General features: G+C 31.7%; 1 protein-coding gene across 3 annotated transcripts in view; it reads right to left on the reverse strand.

Moving 5' to 3' along the window:
• LOC140434602 (probable sulfoacetate transporter SauU) overlaps positions 1 to 21,732 on the reverse strand; it is a 190,918-nt gene that overhangs the window by 56,034 nt on the left and 113,152 nt on the right. Inside the window, exon 1 of one of the 3 annotated variants that reach the window (XM_072522983.1) lies at positions 13,128 to 13,335. The exons of the other annotated variants lie outside the window; for them this stretch is intronic. The gene's annotated coding sequence lies outside the window, so the exon portion shown is untranslated. Of the gene's footprint in view, positions 1 to 13,127; positions 13,336 to 21,732 lie in introns of those variants that run through there. 3 annotated transcript variants of the gene reach the window in all.

Consider the following 21,732-nt stretch of genomic DNA (forward strand, 5'->3'; position numbering starts at 1 on the left):
TTTTTAGTCGTATCTTCACAAGACGATTTGTAGTTACGACAAATTTGCTTAACAATTGTGTAGCTTCGACAAAATATTCTAACAACAGGAAGATCCAACCTGATCATTCATAGTGTTCCCGCCTTTTTAGTTTCTTAACCTAAAAATTAAACGGTTGTAAGCGTTATTCGACGTATCTGATTTTCAGTCATTTACTAGTATTAATCTTATTGTTATAGTGTTTTTAAGCGTGTTTACAATAAAGTTTATTAACCGAACCAGTAACAATGGACAGATATAGCAGAGCATTTAAAATGCTGCATATTTTAAATAACCAACAAAGGCAGAAAATACATAGTTTACGACGACGTGTCGTGAAGAAACCTAAACTTCAGCATGATAATGACTCCGATTTTATTATGTCAGATTTAGAGACGGAAGAAATTGAGGAACCAAAATTAGACAGAAAAGGTTTAAATAAAGTGAAGATTATTAGTGATATAACTTTGAGAGCTGCAAATGTTGTTTCTAAAGAATCTGATTCCAAAGGTGAAGAAGAAGGTAAGGAAGACTATCTCCCTTTTATTCAAGAAATCTTGGTAGATATAATATATGTATCTGTTGAAAGGGCGGAAAAAGACAATTTAACTAAAACAGAGGAAATCCGTAAACGAAAGAAATTTAAAGAGAGCCTAGCAATGAGAAAAAAAAAAAGAAAATTAACAGCCACAATTGCTAAGCGCGGTGTAAAACCATCTTGTATCCCTTGCAAGAGAAGATGTTCCGAAAATTTTACAGCAGCGAGACGAACAGAAATAATTGGAGAATTTTGGAAATTGCAAAAAGACAAACAGAAAAATTTTATTTTTAATAACGCATCTGAACAAGTAACCAAACGGAAAACCATAGCTAGTGTTGTGTCTAGAAGGTCGAAAATTTTTTTATATTTTCTTAAAGACAATGAACGCATTCAAACAAAGTTTTTGCAAAATATTTTTTATGAGAACGCTGGGATATGAAAAGAAAAATGACAGAGTTATTAGAGATGCCCTTACTAAAACAAATTCAAAAGTGAGGGTCAACAGTAATAAACAAGGAAAGACAGGCAAAATTAAAATAGATGGAAATATTATTAAAGAACTTATAGAATCTTTCACACCCACAGAATCACACTACCGTCGGGAACACGCATCAAAACGACGTTATCTTCCCAGTGATATCACATTAAAAATGATGTACCAGAATTTTATTGAAAAATATCCAAATATCAAGTTTTCGTATTATTTATATCGAGAAGTTGTCGCAACTTTAAATATTTCATTTGTAAAATTAGGACACGACGAGTACAGGGTAAGATCGCCGGAAGGAGAGGCCCAGACCGAAGAAGAACATCCTGGCTCCGAAATCTCAAAGAATGGTATCAAGAGACCACCGCTAATTTATTTAGAGCCGCCGTAAACAAAGTTATTATTGCCAATATGATCGCCAACGTTCGATAATCGGACAGGGTAATGAAAGAAGAAGAATAATGTAGTGTGCCCCATATAGATAATGGACAACACAAACAGTGGATTTCAAAGTTTTCTGAAAAGATATAAAAATAATATTCAATTGCCGCTTCAATCCAAATATCCCCAATTAAATACATTTTTTCTAATTTATAATCATAATTGAATGAATATTCTGAATATATTTTTTTTTTCTAAAAGATTCATACATAAGTCAAGCGTTTGAATAAAAAGTTAATGTATAATTTAATATAGACCACTGCATTTACCTCATGGATTTCTAAAAACAATAGCTTTTAAGAGAGATTGAGCGTGTTTCTAATATTCAACAAATTGCGTCAGGTAATACCTTTAAGAAACTCATAGGTCACTTTTTGGTATTTAAGATTCTAGAGTTTAATAATAAAAGTACCTTATTAGTCTAAGAATAGACTGTAACATTAATAAATAAAACAATTACATGTTATGCCGCCAATTAAATTATAGGTTTCATTAAATTCTTTACTAATATAAATTAAAAAAAAAAAATGTAATATATTCGGTATATACGCTAAAAAATTGATTAATGAACCAACACCACCTCCTACTAATCACATTTTCTATAGACAGCGAATATAAATTTGTCTTTTTCAAGGTTTTCTTTGATCAATCACATCCTGTTTAATATATTGAAAGCAATTATACGCGTGCCTCTGTTGGCTCAATTACGTGTAATTATTTGTCTTTTTTTTTCTTAAGAAAACAATAGAAGAAACATTAAAATTTTCCTCTTAGAAGAAAATTGTCTCTATAATTATTCAAAATAATTATTCCAATATTTTGAGGATATATTTATTCTCTTTATTTGATTACATTAATCAGCGACTGAAACCATTTTTCGCATTGCTTGATATACTAAATAAATATTGATGTTTATATTAAGGAAAAATTTTATTTGCCGAATAATAATGAAAAACAAATGCATGGGCGTCTAATGGACGGAAGTAAAATTTAATAAATAGTGTTCCGGGTTTCACCGTGTGGAGCGGATCTGATTCATTGGTGACACTGTTAGGCATAATCTCGCCTCATGGTCAAATCGCACCTAACTCTTTTCTAGTTTATATCATTATGCAAAGTATACAAATATTTAATACGCAGGTAACAATAATTTAAAATGCAAAATCTATATCTCTTTTTATGTATAGGAATTATAATGGACTTGTTCCATTCTTGGGGCAATCTAATTTTTTTCAGTAGTCACTCCGTCATTTAGCAACTCTTCGAAATATTCTTCATATCTCTTATATATTTGGTCTTCGTCCACTATCAAGTTTCCTCGCTTATCTTTTACATTCATTGTTCTTCCGTGGTACCCAGTTTTAATTGATTTTTCCTCTTTGATGAAATTGTTTATTTCGTTTGTCTCGTAATTTTCTTAAATATGCTTTACTTTATCATCCCTATACTTTATTTTCCGAGCCGTTACGATTTTCTTTGGTTTTTTCGTTGTTCGGCATACCTTTCTAGGTCGTCTTGTTTTTGCGATCACAAACTTTTTAATCTCAAATGTGATCTTTTTTTTAATTCTGGTTCTCTTGGTTCGTCATCGAACCAGTGGTTTTTTCTAAATCTTTTTGTTTTTGGTATGTTCTTCGACGTTGCTTCCATTATAGTGCCATTTTTAAGAACTTTTTTTGTATGTTCGTCACAGTAGCACTATCTTGTTTGGCGTAGATTTCTTGTATATCCTTTTGATAATCTTGCACTACCTTACATTTTCGATTAAAGTTAAATTTAGGTTACACTTTCTTTTTCTGTTTATGCTTTTTAATTATTGTATATATCGTATTAATTCTATTCTATTCTGTTATTCTCTTCAGCTGAGAAAATATCTTAGCGTATTTTAAGTTTTCCCAAAACTTAGTGAGAACAATATCTTCTAATCAGAACTTTTATAAGGATAATTTTGGAGACATAAGATGTTACAAATTGTAGGAATAAATTTTTTCGGCCCAGGAAATTTTTTTAAATTTTTTGGATCACTCTGAAGAAAATAAATTTCTTGTAACTTTTCTGCCAACTTGATCGTTTTCGAGTTATAAACAATTGAAAACTGAAAAAAAAACGCAAAATTACTAGGCTTAAAAACACAAATAAATGTATTATTTTTGAATTCAATAACGACTAAATTCAAGTTTAAAGTTTATTCTATCATTTTGCGATAAGTATTTTGTGCTTATTTCATTTTAAAACCTTGGTTTTTAATCGTTAATAAAGCGCTTATGACAGGATGGGCGGTCGGGATATAGCGTGTAAACAGAGAGAAACAAGATCTATGGCATACATTTTTGCTGGTTTGAATGCTCATTGTACAAATGAGCGCCTGCTACACGCGCTTCATTAACAATAATTAACAAACGATATTTTAAAATAAAATAAGCCCAGAATTTTCATCTGGAGCTGATAGAAGAAGAAAGATAAATTTGGGTACTTGATTATTTTAAAAATTATTTTTTACTCGGGTTTTTGAGCCTTGAAAATCGTCATTTTCCGTTTTTTTAAGTTTTAAAACTTAAAAACTTTAAAGAAATCTCACAAAAGATCTTTTTGGTTTATAATGATCCAAAAAACATAAAAAAAAAATTATCCGAGTCAAAAAAATTTATTGTTACAATTTGTTAAAAAAAAAATTGTTTAATCAACTAATCAACTATAGTTCAGTCGTCAGAAGATTTGACCTAAAAATCATACGAAGCTGAATTCTATTTCATATAAAAAATGTAGCTAAGATAAGTTAAAAAAAATTGTAGCAAAAATGTTTATTAGCACTATTTGTGTAGAACAAACCGTTCTTTCAGAAACAACGCTTGGGGGCCGGTGATTTTGAAAACTTGTATTAACTCAACGGTAAAAATTCGATATCGTTTGATCAGAGCAACCTATCGACAAAATTCAAAATTTATTTTAAAGGTGAAGAGTAAAGCTATCGTATACAATTTTTGTATTTTGCTGCAAAGGAAGTCGGTTTTTATAAAGATGTTAAATAAATAAATGTTATTTCATGTTTTTTCCTAGACTATTTGTACAGGGCGGACAAAAAAATTATAGCCACATTAATGAACCAATGTTATAGGAGGTGGCGCCACCTAGTGTCAATGATAAAACTAATATTATTTTCATATTAAGCAAACTAAGTAATAGCAAGATACCAAATTTAACTTAAGTCGGTTGAATAATTTTCAATATACCCCTAAAAATAATATAAAAAAAATATGAATGAATCACCCTGTAGAACGAAAACTAGCAACATTTTGCCTAAGCAATTTGAGCTCAAACGCTTTATCTTCATGTCAGCTATCACTCATTAGCTAATGTCCATTTAATTATGGGACAATCTGTAATGTATATATACAAGTTGTTTATGACCGGTTAATACAATAAAACTTCCAAAGATTTGTGAGGTTGCGGTCAAAATGCCTAGTGATTAAAACACTAATATACTCTTTTATTGAAAGTCGAGCTTTCGAAACTTGCTTAGTTTCTTTTTCGACAACAAATATTAAGATTGTAATAGTTCGCTAGTCATATTAACATGAGAAACAGTACATAATTATAAAATACAAAAATTCTAAAACACAATATAACATACTTTGACATAAATTGACATAAACATGTCAAATAATTAGTCGTATTAACCGGTCATAAACAACTTGTATATATACATTATTGTCCCATAATTAAATGGACATTAGCTAATGAGTGATAGCTGACATGAAGATAAAGCGTTTGAGCTCAAATTGCTTAGGCAAAATGTTGCTAGTTTTCGTTCTACAGGGTGATTCATTCATATTTTTTTATATTATTTTTAGGGGTATATTGAAAATTATTCAACCGATTTAAGTTAAATTTGGTATCTTGCTACTACTTAGTTTGCTTAATATGAAAATAATATTAGTTTTATCATTGACACTAGGTGGCGCCACCTCCCATAACATTGGTTCATTAATGTGGCTATAATTTTTTTGTCCGCCCTGTATAAATATTCTAGGAAAAAAACATGAAATAACATTCAATATTACACTAGAAATGCGCGATATGATCTGTTTGAATGCCCAGGAAAATTTTTGTTCTCGTAAAGCAGCTCAACGCTTTTTGAACTTTGTCCCAACAAACAGAAGGCATCCAAACCAGAAAACTATTAGATCATTATTCGACAGACTGGGCGAAACAGGATCATTTCATCCCAAAAACAGGAATGCTGGAAGGCCGAGAGTAATTAATGCGGATATGTAGGATGAAATTGTGCGTGTTGCAGAAGATCCAGAAACCAATACAAGTATAAGAAAATCTACGGTGTCAAGAATAATACGGACAGAAATCTGTATCCGTATCGTTTTACTCCAGTACAGAATCTTTTACCACATGATTTTCCAGCAAGGCTTCGATTTAGTCAGTTTATGATAGGGCGGCATTTAGACGATCCAATGTTTTATAATAAAATTTTACTTACCGATGAAGCCATATTTACTAGAAGAGGTGTGTTTAACTGGCGCAATAGCCATACCTATGCGACAGAAAATCCTCATGCATTTCATCATTTTCAACATGAGTTTTCCATAAATATCTGGTGTGGCATACTTGGGGATTGTATTGTGAGACCATTCGAATTACCGACTAGGCTTGACGGAGTAACGTATCTTAATTTTTTGAGAGAAGATTTACCAAGTCTTTTAGAAAACATACCTCTAAATTTGAGAAATAATTCTTGGTACATGCATAATGGTGCACCACCACATTATAGTCTAGAAGTTAGAAATTATCTAGATGAAATTTATCCTCAAAGGTGGATTGGTAGAGGTGTGTATACCCATGGCCAGTACACAGTCAGCAACTAAATCCCCTAGACTTTTACTTGTGGGGCTACCTAAAGTCACTTATTTATAAAAAAAAACAACCGTCAAGATTTATGGCAAAATATTATAGAGGCAGATAACGTAATTAGGGCCCAAAGAAACTCATTATTTAAAATAAGACAAAACTTACACAAAAGATTTAGATTATATAGTTTATTTAATGGTGAACATTTTGAACACTTATTGTAATTTTTTTTCGTTTCGTTTCGTTATTTGGGAGATATTCCAGCATACCAAGTCACCTAGGGCTCGATAATACGGAAAGAGTCCCACCAGAGCTCAATCCTTTTGATATCGTAGGCATCTGGGATGAGTGAATTTTCCCCTTAGAGGGAGTGTGAGCCGTATGGCTAAATCTGGATAAATAATAATAATGATATTTGTCAACATTTATAAAATTTTGTGAAAATGCTAAATCAGATCGATTTTTATTCGAAATTAGTTCTTTTAACTATATAGATATCTGTAAATTATTGTCAACCCCATTCTTTCAAGTACCCCAACCTCTAAATTTTAAATAGGGAATATACCATGTGTGGCACATTGTTAGACAGATATTTTGCTGGAGAATTCAGACATCCTCGGTACAGACATGTACGTATAGTATTGATTTCGATAATAACTCTATTCTTGTGACAAATTATCAGTTTATTGAAAGTGTTATACCTCCTAAAAACTAAACTTAACGCCTATGTTTTTCTGGTGTCAATTTCTGGTTGTGTCAAAAACTACATTAAAACGAAATTTGCAACATGAATTGGAAACTTTATTAAATGTAACGTTAATAAAATGAACTAAATGTTAAATTAATATTATTGATTCCAATCAGTTTACTAATCAGCTATACTTATTTACTTAAATGTTCAAAATGATACCCACCAACGTTCATGCAATTATAAAGTCGCTGTTAGAAATACGAAGAACATTTTGGAGCATTTTAGGAGTTACTACATCCATTTGTTATCTTAGTTCTTCCAATAAAGCTGGAATGGTATAAATCTTGCTTTTTAAATAACCCCATATGAAGAAGTCCAGGAGAGTTAAATCGGTGGCTTATTTAATGGAAAGCAAGATCATCGATTTAACTCTTCTAAATTTCTTCACTATTCTCTAAAGCAGATAAAAATTGAAAAAAAAAATGAGTTCGAAAAATTGAATTTGAATAATTTGAAAAATTATCTATTAAAAATGTATCACTTAGGTTACATATTTTAACTAAAATAAACCCCCCTGCTTTTAATAAGTTGCTGCTATTTGTTTCCCGTAAACTTCTGAGGTATACAGTTACCAGAAAATGAAAAGTCGACATAGAAAAAAAGAACCTGGTGAGATTTTTACTAACATTTGGAAATGTTAAGCAAGCTTTTAAATATTTCTTTATGGATTTATAATAGATCATACTTCCTACTGTCAAATTGTAATTCAAATAAGCGAATATCCATTAACGTTGATTTAAAAGTATTTTTCAAAGAAGACAAAAAAATTTTATGACAAATGCCAACTAAATAAATCTTGATTAGTTCTACGAAATCTTTTGTTTTTTCTTTTCAAGATCAAGTCCTCAATAAATTTAAATTATTTGTAATTATAATAATTACGTAACCTTTTTATGGTAGTTATAGAAAATATGCGTTAAAGTTTCATTTAAATTACATCATTAATCAATCGCAAATAACATACTACCTAGTCAATAGTGGGATAATACTAATAATTCTCTTATTTTCACGTTGTTAATTATTAATGATACCACAACTCGTCACTTAAATAAGTATTTGTAATAATACTTTATGTCTACTTATTCTTGAAGTAACTTTAATGTTTAAATGAATTATTCTTATAACAGGAAATATAAATGGACTATGAAGGGTAACTTTTAAAATAGAATATGACAGATGATAGGATATGATTGAATTCTAGCCATCTATCGGCTTTTGAAATTCCACCAAATAAAAAATAAATTCATATTTTCAAGAAACAAAATGTACCATAAATCCATTATCTTCCAGTTGTTTGTAACAAAGTATTTTTCATTTAGGTTTTGGTAAGAAAACAAAAATATAAACATTTTCACCCAGTATGTTTCTAAATTTGTGGCGAATCTGCCCCACTATTTTAAAATGGCTACTGTTCGATATTCAAGGACGACTAAAAAAGTATGGATTGTCCCTAATAATTTCGAAGTTTTTCATTTTTGGAAAAATTTTTAAAAAGTCAATTTATTTTCCACTTGTCCATATTTAGACAGAATTTATTTGTTTATTTATTAAGTATTTATTAGGTAAGTAAATAAGACGTCACCGACATTTTCCTTTAATGACAATATAAACAGTATTAATTAAACATATGACATAATTCAAGCAGTTATTGCCTAGACTATTGTAATAATATTTATTTGGGCTTATTTGTTATTAACTGTCATATTAATAGTGCTACATTGTTAACACCATCGTCTATACGGAGCTTTTTTACTAAAATATTTATTACGGGCTATTAATTCAAAATAATACTAATATTTTTTTTATTTACTTTAAAAGGTCAAGACAGTCTAGCTCTGAAGAATTAGACGCAATGATGAACTCCGAAGAAAACGTCATAATGGCAGGAGATTTCAACGCTTATCACACATCATGAGGCTGTAACGACATCACACGTACAGGAGAACTTCTTATAAGATACTGCGAGGGCAGACAAAAGATGATATTCTCTTCAAACGAATCTACAAGAATCAACCCTAATCCAAGGCAAAACGACTCAACGTTGGACATATTCATCACCAAAGAAGTTATTATGTAAGATATAAGAACACACTACGAATGCAGTTCCGACCAAAAACCAGTGACGAGAATCGTGTCATTAAGAATCGACCTCCCAACAATCGAACAGGTAGATAGATGGAAATACCGGTAGTAAGATACTAACCGGCTAAACTACAGACGACATCTAAATCAAATGGAAATGAAGACATAATTTGAATCTATAGAAGATGTGAAGAAAGTATAAGGGAAATTAGAAGGAAAATCCAGCAAGCCATGGAAGACAACATCCCAAGGGAAAAGACTAACAACAGAGGACTAATCATTCCGAATAAGCGAAAATAAATTATAAAGGAGAGAAACAGGACCAGAAGAGCCTCACCAAAGGACTAGAAGACTGGAATTCAAGATCTAAGGCGACCAACTATCCGAAGAAATAAAAAAAAGACTCAGAAGCATCATCAAGAACAAGTGGCACAACAACTTCAGGTAAGTAGAAGAAAACTATGTATGCAAGAGGCTAAAATCCAAGAAGATGACAAAACACAGGAAAAAGGAACTCACTACGGAATTTAAGAAAAAGTAGATGCAATATCAAGAAAAATGGCAGCAATACACAGGCAAAAAAGATGTCGGACGAATCAACCAAACAAGAAGTCAACAACGCCTACGAAAGAATAAGAAGAAGGAACGAATTTTTAAAAGAGGAAGGAGATCAACTAAATCCAACAAAAGTTGCTAAAATCATCAGAAGACTAAAAGGAAGTTGAGCACTATGAATCGAACACATCCACAACATTGCACTCAAGGAACTACAGATAGTGCAACTACACTACATCTTCAGATTTTGTTTAGAAAAAGAACATTTGCGAACAACTCAAAACATGCAAAAATCATCAAAATACTAAAACCAGGAAAGGACGGAAGAAGACCAGAAAACTACAGATCATGATCCCTCCTGAAATCACTAGGAAAAATATTGGGGAAGATCATTTACAGAAGACTGATGAACTACGCGTAAAGAAGACCAATTCGGATTTAAAAGGAGAAGAAACTGCGAACTCCAACTAGCAAGGGTAACCAGCGGAACGAAGATACGCTTCAAAATAAATCAGAAAACTGGAATGATCCTCGACATCGAAAAGGCATACGACATGAACAGGAAGAAAGCCCTCATTCACAAGATAGAGCTCATTCACAAGATAGACAGACATGAACAGGAAGAAAGCCCTCATTCACAAGATAGACAGAGCTAGATTGCCACAATATTGAGTTAATATATGCAATTCATATTTATCTACTAGAACTGTTAAAGTTTTAGTTGACCAAAAGGTGCCCAGGATGCAGAAAGTTCAAAAAGAAATGTCTCAGGGCAGTATACTACCACCCCTTTTGTACAAATTTTTTGTTTTATATGTACTAACAGATGCAAGAACAAATACAGCACTATATGCAGATGACACGGTAATCTACACATCAGATAAAGAAGATAGAATAATTATCAATGAAAGACTAAAGGCAATTCTATTGCTACAAATTTCCCAAGAACAATTACGATTTGTCCTGGGTAGGGAAACACAAAAAGAAAGTAGGGAAATACAAAAGTAAGAATGCTGCGATGCTACGTCTTCTCTGTACTTTTTTATGGTGTTGAATGGTGGACCTTGAACGAAGATATGTGCAGAAAACTGGAAGCATTTGAGATGTGGCCATATCGGAGAATGCTTAAGATCCCGTGGACTGACCGAGTTACAAATGAGGAGGTCCTCAGAAGAATAAATAAGAATCGAGAAGTACTGACCACCATCAAATCTCGAAAGTTACAGTTCTTCGGACATATTATGCGAAATTAATCCAGATATACTCTCCTTCAAGCTATCCTGCAAGGAAAAATATTTGGAAAACAAGGTCCAGGAAGAAGAAGAACATCTTGGTTAAAGAACCTCAGAATCTGGTTCAATACAACATCTGTGCAGCTTTTCCGCGCTGCTGCAGATAAGATAAAGATTGCCATGATGATCACCAACATTCGTAACGGATAGGCACATCAAGAAGAAGAAGAAGGGAAACAAGAGAACACATTCTTAATATTTGTCAAATTATAAAAAAAATCCAGAGAATTAAATGTAAAACATATCTGTGCTTTGTTAAGTTTTTGAGAAATAGTAAGGTGGGGCAATAATAAGAAAAAAACAAAAAACCAAAAACCTACGATTTACTTGATTTACTGATGATACGGTGATATTGGCGTGTTCAGCAGAAAAAAAAATATGAATAAATTGGGCACGGTGAGTACGGTATATGGTTTTAAAATAAATATACAAAAAACCAAAATAATGATTATCGACATAATCAGAATCAACCAAACAGAGATAAGAAACACGGTATGGTACGAAGTGGTCAGATAATTTAATTACTTAGGCTCCGTCATAACCAGCAGCGGAGGGTGCAAAGACGAGATTCGTCGATGCTAAACTCACAAAAAAAATATGGAACAACACTGACATTAAAAAAAACACAAAATTACACCTTGTTCGACCAATAATATTTTTTCCTGTCGCTACCTACGTTAAATGTTGTGCATACCATGGACCGGAAATTTTATAAATGATTCAATACTAAAAGACCTTAACATAAAAACTAGACTCACAACTATCAACCAAAATATCCTTAGATATTTTGGACATATAACTGAAAGACATTGAACGAATGATAGTTGAAAGCAACGCAGCGGGAAAAAGATCCAGTCGGACCAAATAAAGGACATGACTGGTTATTCATTCTCTGATTTGGTAACTGCCTCTGCATGTCGATATTATTTATTAAAAATAACTCAATTCGACCTACCTCTTGAAAACGTGCTGTGTGGATTCAAGCAGAAGTTGACTTAATGCAAAGAAGTGGGAATATCTCAATTTGAGCCGTTTTTTTAAACTGATTTTTATGTAATTAACCAGTACGTCAACGTTTCTGTCGTTTTTATAAATTAAACATAGTTTCATGAAACTTTCAAACTAATCTTTTGAACTTTAGCATCTTATATGTCAAAAACTACTAACTTTAAGGAAATAGTGTCATTTTCATGATTCCATTGTCTATTTAATTTTAACAGAAAAATAAAGGTTTCTATTAAAAACCAAATAGATAGAGTATTCACGAAGTCATAGATACGTCATAACAGTTGCGAAAATTAAAAATACTCAAAAAACAGCAACAACAACAACAAAACACATTTACGACTGATACCGTACCGTACCGTAAAAAAGCTAAAGTATGAAAGATCGTATTTATATACTTAACCAACAGTCTAAAATTACACCAATAAAAAAATGAGAAAAGTAATACGATTAAAAAACAGGAGAATTGCATATGACAGCCAATATTTGTAGATGAAATTATTATGGAGCATGATAGCTAAAAAAGTAGGTGATAAATAGAGGATGGTAAAAGTTATAGAACATAACAGACGGTAAAAGATAATGGGGTTGAAAATTCAAGAAATTAAAGTATAGTTTGAAATGGATGTACAAGTATAAAAATAGACGAATTTAAACATAATCTAGTTGTATCAAAAAATAATTACAAGTAATTACAATTACATGGAAGTAAACATGGAAAAAAATAGAGAAAAATATCAAATGACCCTGCCTCGATTCACCAGAACCATAACCATAACCAGACGAAAATATAAAACAAAAAGAAATAAGAGAATTAATGGAGCCCAATAAATTAATCCTCAATGCAAAGCTTTACTTTTAATACCTCAAGAAGCTTTATTTTAAGTAAAGGAACCAACAGATAAAACGATAATAAAAAAAATAACTGGGTGCTAAAAACATAAATTATAAGAAAGATTTGGATTTTTTTTTCAATATGTAAAAATTTTTTTAATTGCTGAAATTTATTTTGAACCTCACGTAACCCCTTCATTTATTTTTAAAATTTAAAGGGTAATATTAAAATACCGTAAAATTAAATCACAACATACTTACAAAACTGTTTGTCCAAACCAAAAAACTAAATAAAATCACCCCACCACGAAAACTGCCGAAAAAATTCCAATCGGGCAAAGTCACTTCCACACCCCGAAGTCTACTTCACCGCATGACCGTTAGAAAAGAAACAAGTGCTGGTAATAACGCTGGATTTCAACTTTTTCTTACATTCACAATATTTTTCCTCATCTCCCACTTCACGAAGTGTACTTAAAAAAGTCCTTGCTATTGACTATTAAGGAAGGTCGCCTGTGTTAAGAGATTTACCAATTGGTTCCAGTATGAGTAAATGGTTTTAAATATTCCGTTTGATTAAGAATCTTATTTTAAATCTTAATCTTAATTTATAATAACAATAACAGGTTACTGAGAACATTTATTTGTTTCCAATGTATCTAATTATATAAAGAATTTATATAAAAAAATCAATAGAATGAATTTAGGGAGTATTAATTACGAACAAATTTCATGTTTCGAATTTTTTTTTCATTTCTATATTTTTTATTTTATATTAACATAGACATATTTATTTAGTTTAATAGACCTAGGACTTACCACCCTATTTAAGGTGACAGTAAATAAAATTTAAATAAATATGATTGTAACCAACGTTCTGAAAGGACATGGTACATGAAGAAGAAGGACCTAAAAAAATCTTGTTTTTATTCCTATATTAGGACTGAGGAATATGCGATCTTAAGGCGATAGTAGGTACTTATCGTCCCTTTAGTCTTAGTACTACAATTAGGTAAATTGAAAAAATACATTTTTTAAAAACCAGTTTTAAAATTTGCTTTAAAATTAGTGTATATAATATTCAATGTCTGATAGAATTTGAATATTATAATTATCACCGTTTTACTATAGGTATCAGAAATATATTTTTTCTTTCTAATCTAGGAATACAAAATTTTAGCCATGTTGTCAATTTTTTGAAAAAAATCAGATACCTAGTTGCACTACTTAAAAATTGGTTAAAGGTAAGTTATCTATATTTGAATTTGCAAAGTAAAATCACATGAGTAACTTAAACGTTCATTTGCACCAAACTGTAAGAGTTACAAAGTTCAGAAAATAAAAATACCTTATTCATCTTCAGAACTCTCAGATTCCTGCTGTTTATTTCTTTTGGTGTCATCAACGGTAGTACTCGAGGGGATAATGCAAATAAGGAATATAAATTGCCGTATTTTTCCTTTGAAATATGAATTACTGAGGTATATAACGGCTTTATTGTATCTAATAAATATAATTTATTGGTCCTTGTTCTTTTGTTGCAATTGAGTAGTCTGAACTCTCCGTTAAATTGCTCCTTGAATCGTATGGTCAATGGTCTGCTTTCTGTTAAATTTAACCAGTTTATTTTTGTTGTGTTGTGTCTTGTGTATTCCATTTCACTATGACTTATAACTAGGAATTTAAGATCAATGGATTCTAAGTTTGAAAGTTCATAAACAGCGGTCAAGCACATTGTAGCAACAATTTTATTCAGATTCTACCCAACACATCTATCACTGAAACAGGTAAAGTGATTCACTGATAGAGGCAGAGATGCAAAATCTTAATATAGGGAGCTTGCTATCTCACAACTGCCTCTTTTGTGTTTTATCCAGCTTGTTTCCTAGTCGTTTTTTTTTTAAATTTCTTCTATGATTTTTTTACTATTTGGTGATAAGTACTGGACTTAAGCTATTTCACTGCTGAATTTTCGAGTTGATATTTACTTTCTATGATATATAGTTTTGTTGTATATATGTCTATAATTTTCTTTAGCATTCTGTTGGATTACTTTTTTGTCTTCTGGTAATATTGTAATAACACATATATCTAATCAAACGCAGTCAAAGGCTTTAGTTGAAATATATAAGACAAGAATGTAGAATGTATAAATGGAGAAGAAAAGTAACCTATGAACTAGAAGATGCATTACACCAAGGCACCTAAAAAAATATATTTAAAAATGGGAAAACTAAACCTCCAACTATTAAAAGGAATCATGCCTGCAATACAGAGAATAACATTTGCACAATCAGTGTATCAAAAAATCAAAATAATCAACAAGAAAGGAACACCATGTTGCAACAAAAACCCCAGATCAACACTAAAGGTTGTGAGGTATTAAATGCAATGTCATTCAATAATATACTCTATCTGTTAACAAGAGAACAAAGATATTGGCCTTCGTACCCCAAGAAAATCACAAAAGGAATTGACAATAAACTAATCGTATCTACAACTAATCTAGACATGTCCTCTGATTACATACAAAATATAAATTGTTTTTATAAATATTGTTTTTATTCTGTATTTAAAAAAAATAACCTTTTTACATTTAACCGATTACGATCCTGCAACTGTCAGATTTAACTAAAATGTCATGCAATAATTCTCATTCTTAAAATCCTATATGACGTCAAAATGAGTGATGCACTGAAAGAAGGGTTTGGGACAGACTGTACATCATCACTTAGCAAGGCGTAGATTCGTAGATTCAGTGAGTGGGTTTAAAACGAGATTGCCGTTGATTTCTATTTTCCTAACCGAATTTTGTTTAGCGATGAAGCTCACTTTTGGTTGAATAAAAATAATAAAGATAAGATATGGTTGAGTTAAGATAATCCTCAATTGTATGTTGAGGAACCATTACATCCAGAAAAACTGACTGGTGTGCTTTATGATCTGGTGGAATATTTGGATCGTACTTCTTTAAAAACGATGCTGGCTAAAACGTTAAAGTCAATGTTGACCGCTATAGAGCCATGATTACTGCCTTATTTATATTGCTCAATTGAACAAACATGATGTACAGGAGCTGTTGTTTAAATAAGATGGCGCAACATGCCACACAGCTCGTGCTACAATTGATTTATCGAAGGAAAATTTTGGTAACCACATAGTTTCACGTTTCGGACCGTCAATTAGCCTCCAAGATCGTGCGATTTAACACTGCTAAACTATTTTAAGAGGGATATGTGAATGTACTAGTTTACGCCGATAAGCATAAAACGATTGGCCACTTAGAGGACAACATTCGCCGCATTATTGCGGCGAACGATCGTTATATACGGCGACAAATATTGGAAAAAGTGATTGAAAATTGGACCTGAAGATAAGACTACGTCAGAGCCAGCCATAATAATCATACCAGAAATCATATTTAAATTATAATCCCAAATGATTATCTTTCGAATAAAGTTAATCTCATGTCAATTTACCATCTTTGTTTTATTCCATTTCAAAGTTCTATACCTCTAAAAAAACACCTTTTATAAGCTTCATTCTTTGAATACTTTTCCGATGAAACGCATATTTTTTGAGTTATTTGTGAAAATTCATTAAAAAGTGGCTTTTTTCAATAAAAATTCGCTGTTTTCAATCATAAATAGTTTAAACAATATTTATTGACTTTATAAAAATTTTATAAAACAAAAGTTGCTAAGGATTTATTCTTCTATTCTATAACAATGTTAAGTAAAAGCATTTCCACCTCCGAGATAAAGTGGCAAACACCCCTGGGGCGAAAGCACACATCGGCGTTATATAACTTTAATTATTTAAGCACTTTACCATCAACTTACCAAATTTCAAGTGAATCAGTTTATTTCAACAAAATTGGATGTGATGGATCTGATGAGAAAAAAAAATGCCAAAAATTAAGCAACGTTATTTATTTAACAACTTTATAAGAACTGTATGCAAAAATTGGGTAAAAAAGCTGCATTCTTTACCTTTAAACCCCATATTTTTGTAGGCATTCTGATAAAAAAATATCAAATTTTTACCGTCGAGTTGATACAAATTCTATTTAAAAAATTGATTTCACGCGAGTAACGGACATTCAGAATCGCTTCAAGCGTTGTATCTGAGATAACGGTTAATTTTATAATAATAGTTGAACACAAATAGTGCTGATAAATGTTTTTGTTCAAAATTATCTCAGGTATATTTCTTGTTTGAAACATTTTTTTCTCCGATTCTTGGTAAATCAATTTTTTCCGTTCCTCCCTCCCACGAGAGTTGTTTTACGGGGAAGTACAGGGGTAAGAGTGGACAAAGTTTTTGCATCTTTTTGTGGTCCCAAAATTTTATATTCTTAGTAAAATTCACCTTGTTCATATGACTTTTAGAGGGTCAGGGGCATTTTCGTCTCTGACAACTGAAGTATATTTCATGATTATTCTTATTTTTTCCATTAAGGAAGTCTGTACCATTCAATTTATTTCAGCTATTAACATTAGGTGTTTGAAATCTTTTTCGTGCCTTTCTAACAATCACCCTTTCAAAATATTTCTAAGCTTAGTGAATCAACTATATCAATCCATTTATCAATTCATTAATTTTCATTCTATATTAATTATAAAAATAACGAAAATGTATTAAAACTTTAAATTAGAAATTACTGTTCAGATAATAAATAAAAAAGGTTTATTATTGGTTCTGTTTATTTTCTTTCACTTCAGAATTAAAACTTTAACTTAAAAACAATTTGCAAATTCCCCAATTTTATTATTAAAACAGCTGCTTCTTATTTGAATCGTTTTATAGCGTCGTTAATAGCAAACATTCACGACAGATACTATACTAAATGGGTTTATAGGGATCCCTAATATCTTTTAGTATTTATTTTATATACCAACTTCATTAATTCACTGCCAAAAAACCCATGTTTAAAGGTACAAAAGCCATTTGGAAATGTTAAAATATAGTTTTACCACAAGAGGTTAAACCAAAGACAAAATAGCTGGTATCTCCCATTATAGTCGTAAAGTTAATTAAAATTTCAAAATATAAACCACAAAAGATCAAAAAGATGTAAATCAAAATTATTATTTGGATAATACCTATTAGTGTTTTCTGTGCTCGATCGCTAATATACATATGGAAACTTTTATGAATAAAAATTATACATTAGTATCCTTTATACTAAAATAAGTAGAGAAATTTTTTAAAAACTTAATATTGTGCCAACAAATTTGAATATTGTAGTCTTCATTAACTTTTCTTCTAGAACGAACTCCTTTCAATCAACTCCTTAATAGTTAAACGATCAACATAAAATTTCTGTTTTTTTGCGTAGGTACTGAGATATAAGCATATTTAAATTATTAATGCTGTTACTTATAACTAGCTATTATATTTTGAAAACAATTATTTATAACAGAATCGCTGGCAGATAATTGCAGAAATTACCTGTGGAGGAAGCTGATTTTAGAACAGATCGGAGCTAGTGTAACTACGTACTAGCACTAACAAAATTTATTGACGCAGGCTTTTAGAATTGTCTTAAAAGATTTGTAGAGTTTATAGACCGCAGAGCAGTTTATAACACAGTGTAAAAGAAAGGCTACATTTTCTTACAAATAATTCCTTGCAAAATAAGTGACAAAATATTTCAAGTTGTTTTAAGATTGTAACCAAATGTATAATGAACCAAAACCGAAACTACGTCTTCTGCAGGGCTCAGTTCGGGTACCACTTGTTTTCAATATTCGGATCTTCCACATACCAGTTCTCGTCAATGTTGCTATGCCTACAATATAATACTTACGACTTAACATAACTTCATAGAAACCACAGAAGAAACTTTCGCGTCATATGTCAAAATTATAAAAGAATATTTAAAAAATGTAAACTATGTCCTAGTTTGAGCAAAACTGAAATATTAATCTCAATAATAAAATCGTACACAGAAAATTAAACATTAGGTTTCAAGAAGAAATACTCCCAAATAATCAGTATTCTAAATATCTAGCAATACACTCGTCCTTTCAGCAATATCTTACAAAAGTCTCACTAAAATTAAAAATTAGAAATAATATTGTTCAAAAGCTTTGTGAAACAACTTAATGATCTTTATTTGCTACTCTGCGATGTTCAGCGATGACCTTAATATATTCTGTAGAGAAATTTTTTGTTCCTGTATGGGTAACGAGCCCTAACACACGGTATGTCAATATCCAACTTCACAGTAGTTATGCGATAATAACCAGATTGTTAAGAAGCACCCTATTCTAATTGCGTGTCTTTCTATCAAGAATAGCACTACCCGATATCCATAGAAAGAGTGCGCTAGCAGAACATGGATAGATTAATAATAACCCTGTCTTACCTATTACCCAAGATATTTTCAACTATAAAAAAATCTAAAATCCAGAAAACCGCCTCTGCTGCTAGATAGGAACAAAGCATACATAGAACCAAACAATTAGTTCGTCAACTGGTTCCAGGATTTGATATGAATCGTAAGATATGGGTGAATTTAAGACATGGATTTTATATGAAGCGTAAGAACAATAACAGGAATGTTGACCGGGCATTCACCAGTAAGAGAATTCCTAAATAAAATGTGTAATTACAATGGAGACCTTGACTGTATTGCAGACTCTTCGATAGGGAACCAGAAACTGTATAACACGTATTATGCGATTGTGAGGCGCTGGAATGCAAAAAACAAAAACTATATGGGCAACCAAGAGGAAACCCTGGCATTATTTAAAAGACACCAAGCAAAATACCCGTAAAAACTTCCACAGTATACAACGATTCTAGACTGGGTGTATGAAACAACAATGGGCATCAAATCTAATAAGCTTTAGCTTCAAGAATGGTCTTTGGATCAGACGAACCTAGCTTCATGGATGGATCAGACGAATCTGCTTACATCCTAGTAAAGTGTGGTCAGATTCAGTTTAAAGATTGTGGCTGTGGCGATGAAAGACAAACCATACAACATATTGTTACACTGATTTAAAAATAAATTTATATTCAAACACCAACTTGTTTACAATACTTTAACAGAATGACAACTAAAAACTTCAAAAACTCAATTACAACTGTTCCAAATTGCCAACCACTTGTTTTTATGTACATTTTCTGACGTTCCTGAATTCATTAGATATTTCAAACTTTTTTGATAGCATCTTAAATATTCTGGAATGTTAATACTTCTTCTTTTTCGTCAAGGGAGTTCTTTTGTTAAATCTTACGGAACTTTCGTAACACTGCTCCCCCCTTTATAGTTATTCGCCTCGAATAACTAGTCTATTAGGGAACAATTGAAGCCAACAGGGTGGATCAGTTCTACGGTATAAAGCCAATCTCTCGATATGAGCTACCTTAGGTTTACTTTTTGATGAAAACTGGATGCGGTAGATTAGATCGTTGATAGTCTGCAGGACAATGTACGGGCTTTCCCAATTTCGTTGAATTTTTACACGTCCTTACAAGTCCTTTCTTACGTGTGGGATTGTATAGCCATACTGAGTCACTTCTTTCCAATTTTGTAACTGTACATAAATATAATACAATACAAAACAACATCACTTAAACCAAACTGTATTTTGAACAAAAAAACAAATTTAATATATTTATAAAATAAGCAACTTAACAAATAGCGCTTTTATCATAAGGTCGATGTTATGATAATGATGAGTGTCGACCTCTTCCTCTGCATCTACCTGCAGCTCCTTTAAAGGGGTTTAGAATGAAGGTCGTATATAACTAACTGAAGGTGTTTACGAGATTTCTTGAAAGTTTTAACAACGGTTGCTGCAATTATCATTGCATCGGGAGAAGCTTAGTCTAGGAGAATTGAGTATCAAAGAAAAGATGGAAATTTTTTTGGTTAGGACGTCAGATCAAGATTCATTTTGGGGAGCAGATCCAAAGAAGGAAGATTAAAAATAATTTTTCTGGGTATGTATTAGTAAAGGTGTTTTGCAGTACATACTTGTGTTTTGATATGTTGAAATTTTTCTGGTATCAAATAGACTAGTGGTTCGATCTTGCATAATCTGTCCCGTTTGATATCTTTCCCAACATCAACTAATATGTTTAGATAGATCGTATATAGACCAGCGCCTTTCATATCCTAGAACCCAAGAATATTTTTATTTCTTGTATATTTGTATTTTTCTATTCTTTATACCTACTAGTTCTTCTTACAGTATTATTTTGGAAAAATGTTTAAAAATTTTTACTATTAGTTTAATAACATATTCGGTATATCTAATTAAAAATAACCAATGAGCTTTGCTGTCGTTCTGTCAAGCGAAACATTAGTTTTTCTCCTCGTTTGTTAAATAAAATTTCTGTTGATTAGAATATATCTGGGGTGTAGAGTTGTGTTATAGAGGTAGCACCTTTTATCGGAACGACCACATCGAGCGTCATAGACGGGAGATGGTTCTTGATAACTGGTCCTCATAAGACAGCTAACTCTCACTTATGGCTCCACGTGCCACACCCCGGGCAACTGCATTGGTCTGCAGGCTAAACTAAGTGAGGGTAGCCAGATATGGCGAAAATTTTACCGAGCGATTGCCGGTATAAGCAATCCCACACTTACTGACCAACGGCTTCGGGCAGATGAGTTGCTAAGTGGTAGGGTACCCTTTTGTCCTGGAGTTGAGAAATCGGCTTCGAAGGCGGAGGAACTATTAAGTAGTCAACGGCATAAGGATACGGAAGGGAACGGAAAACCACTGTATTAAAGGTCTCAAATGACATTCCTAGAAAATCATAATGGCGTTTGCAAAATCCCAAAGACACCTTACTGATCATGGCAGTCGGAAACCAAGATCCGGCAGGAGAGGTACACTTG

The sequence above is a fragment of the Diabrotica undecimpunctata genome, chromosome 2, assembly GCF_040954645.1.
Source record: "Diabrotica undecimpunctata isolate CICGRU chromosome 2, icDiaUnde3, whole genome shotgun sequence".
Lineage (NCBI taxonomy): Eukaryota > Metazoa > Arthropoda > Insecta > Coleoptera > Chrysomelidae > Diabrotica > Diabrotica undecimpunctata.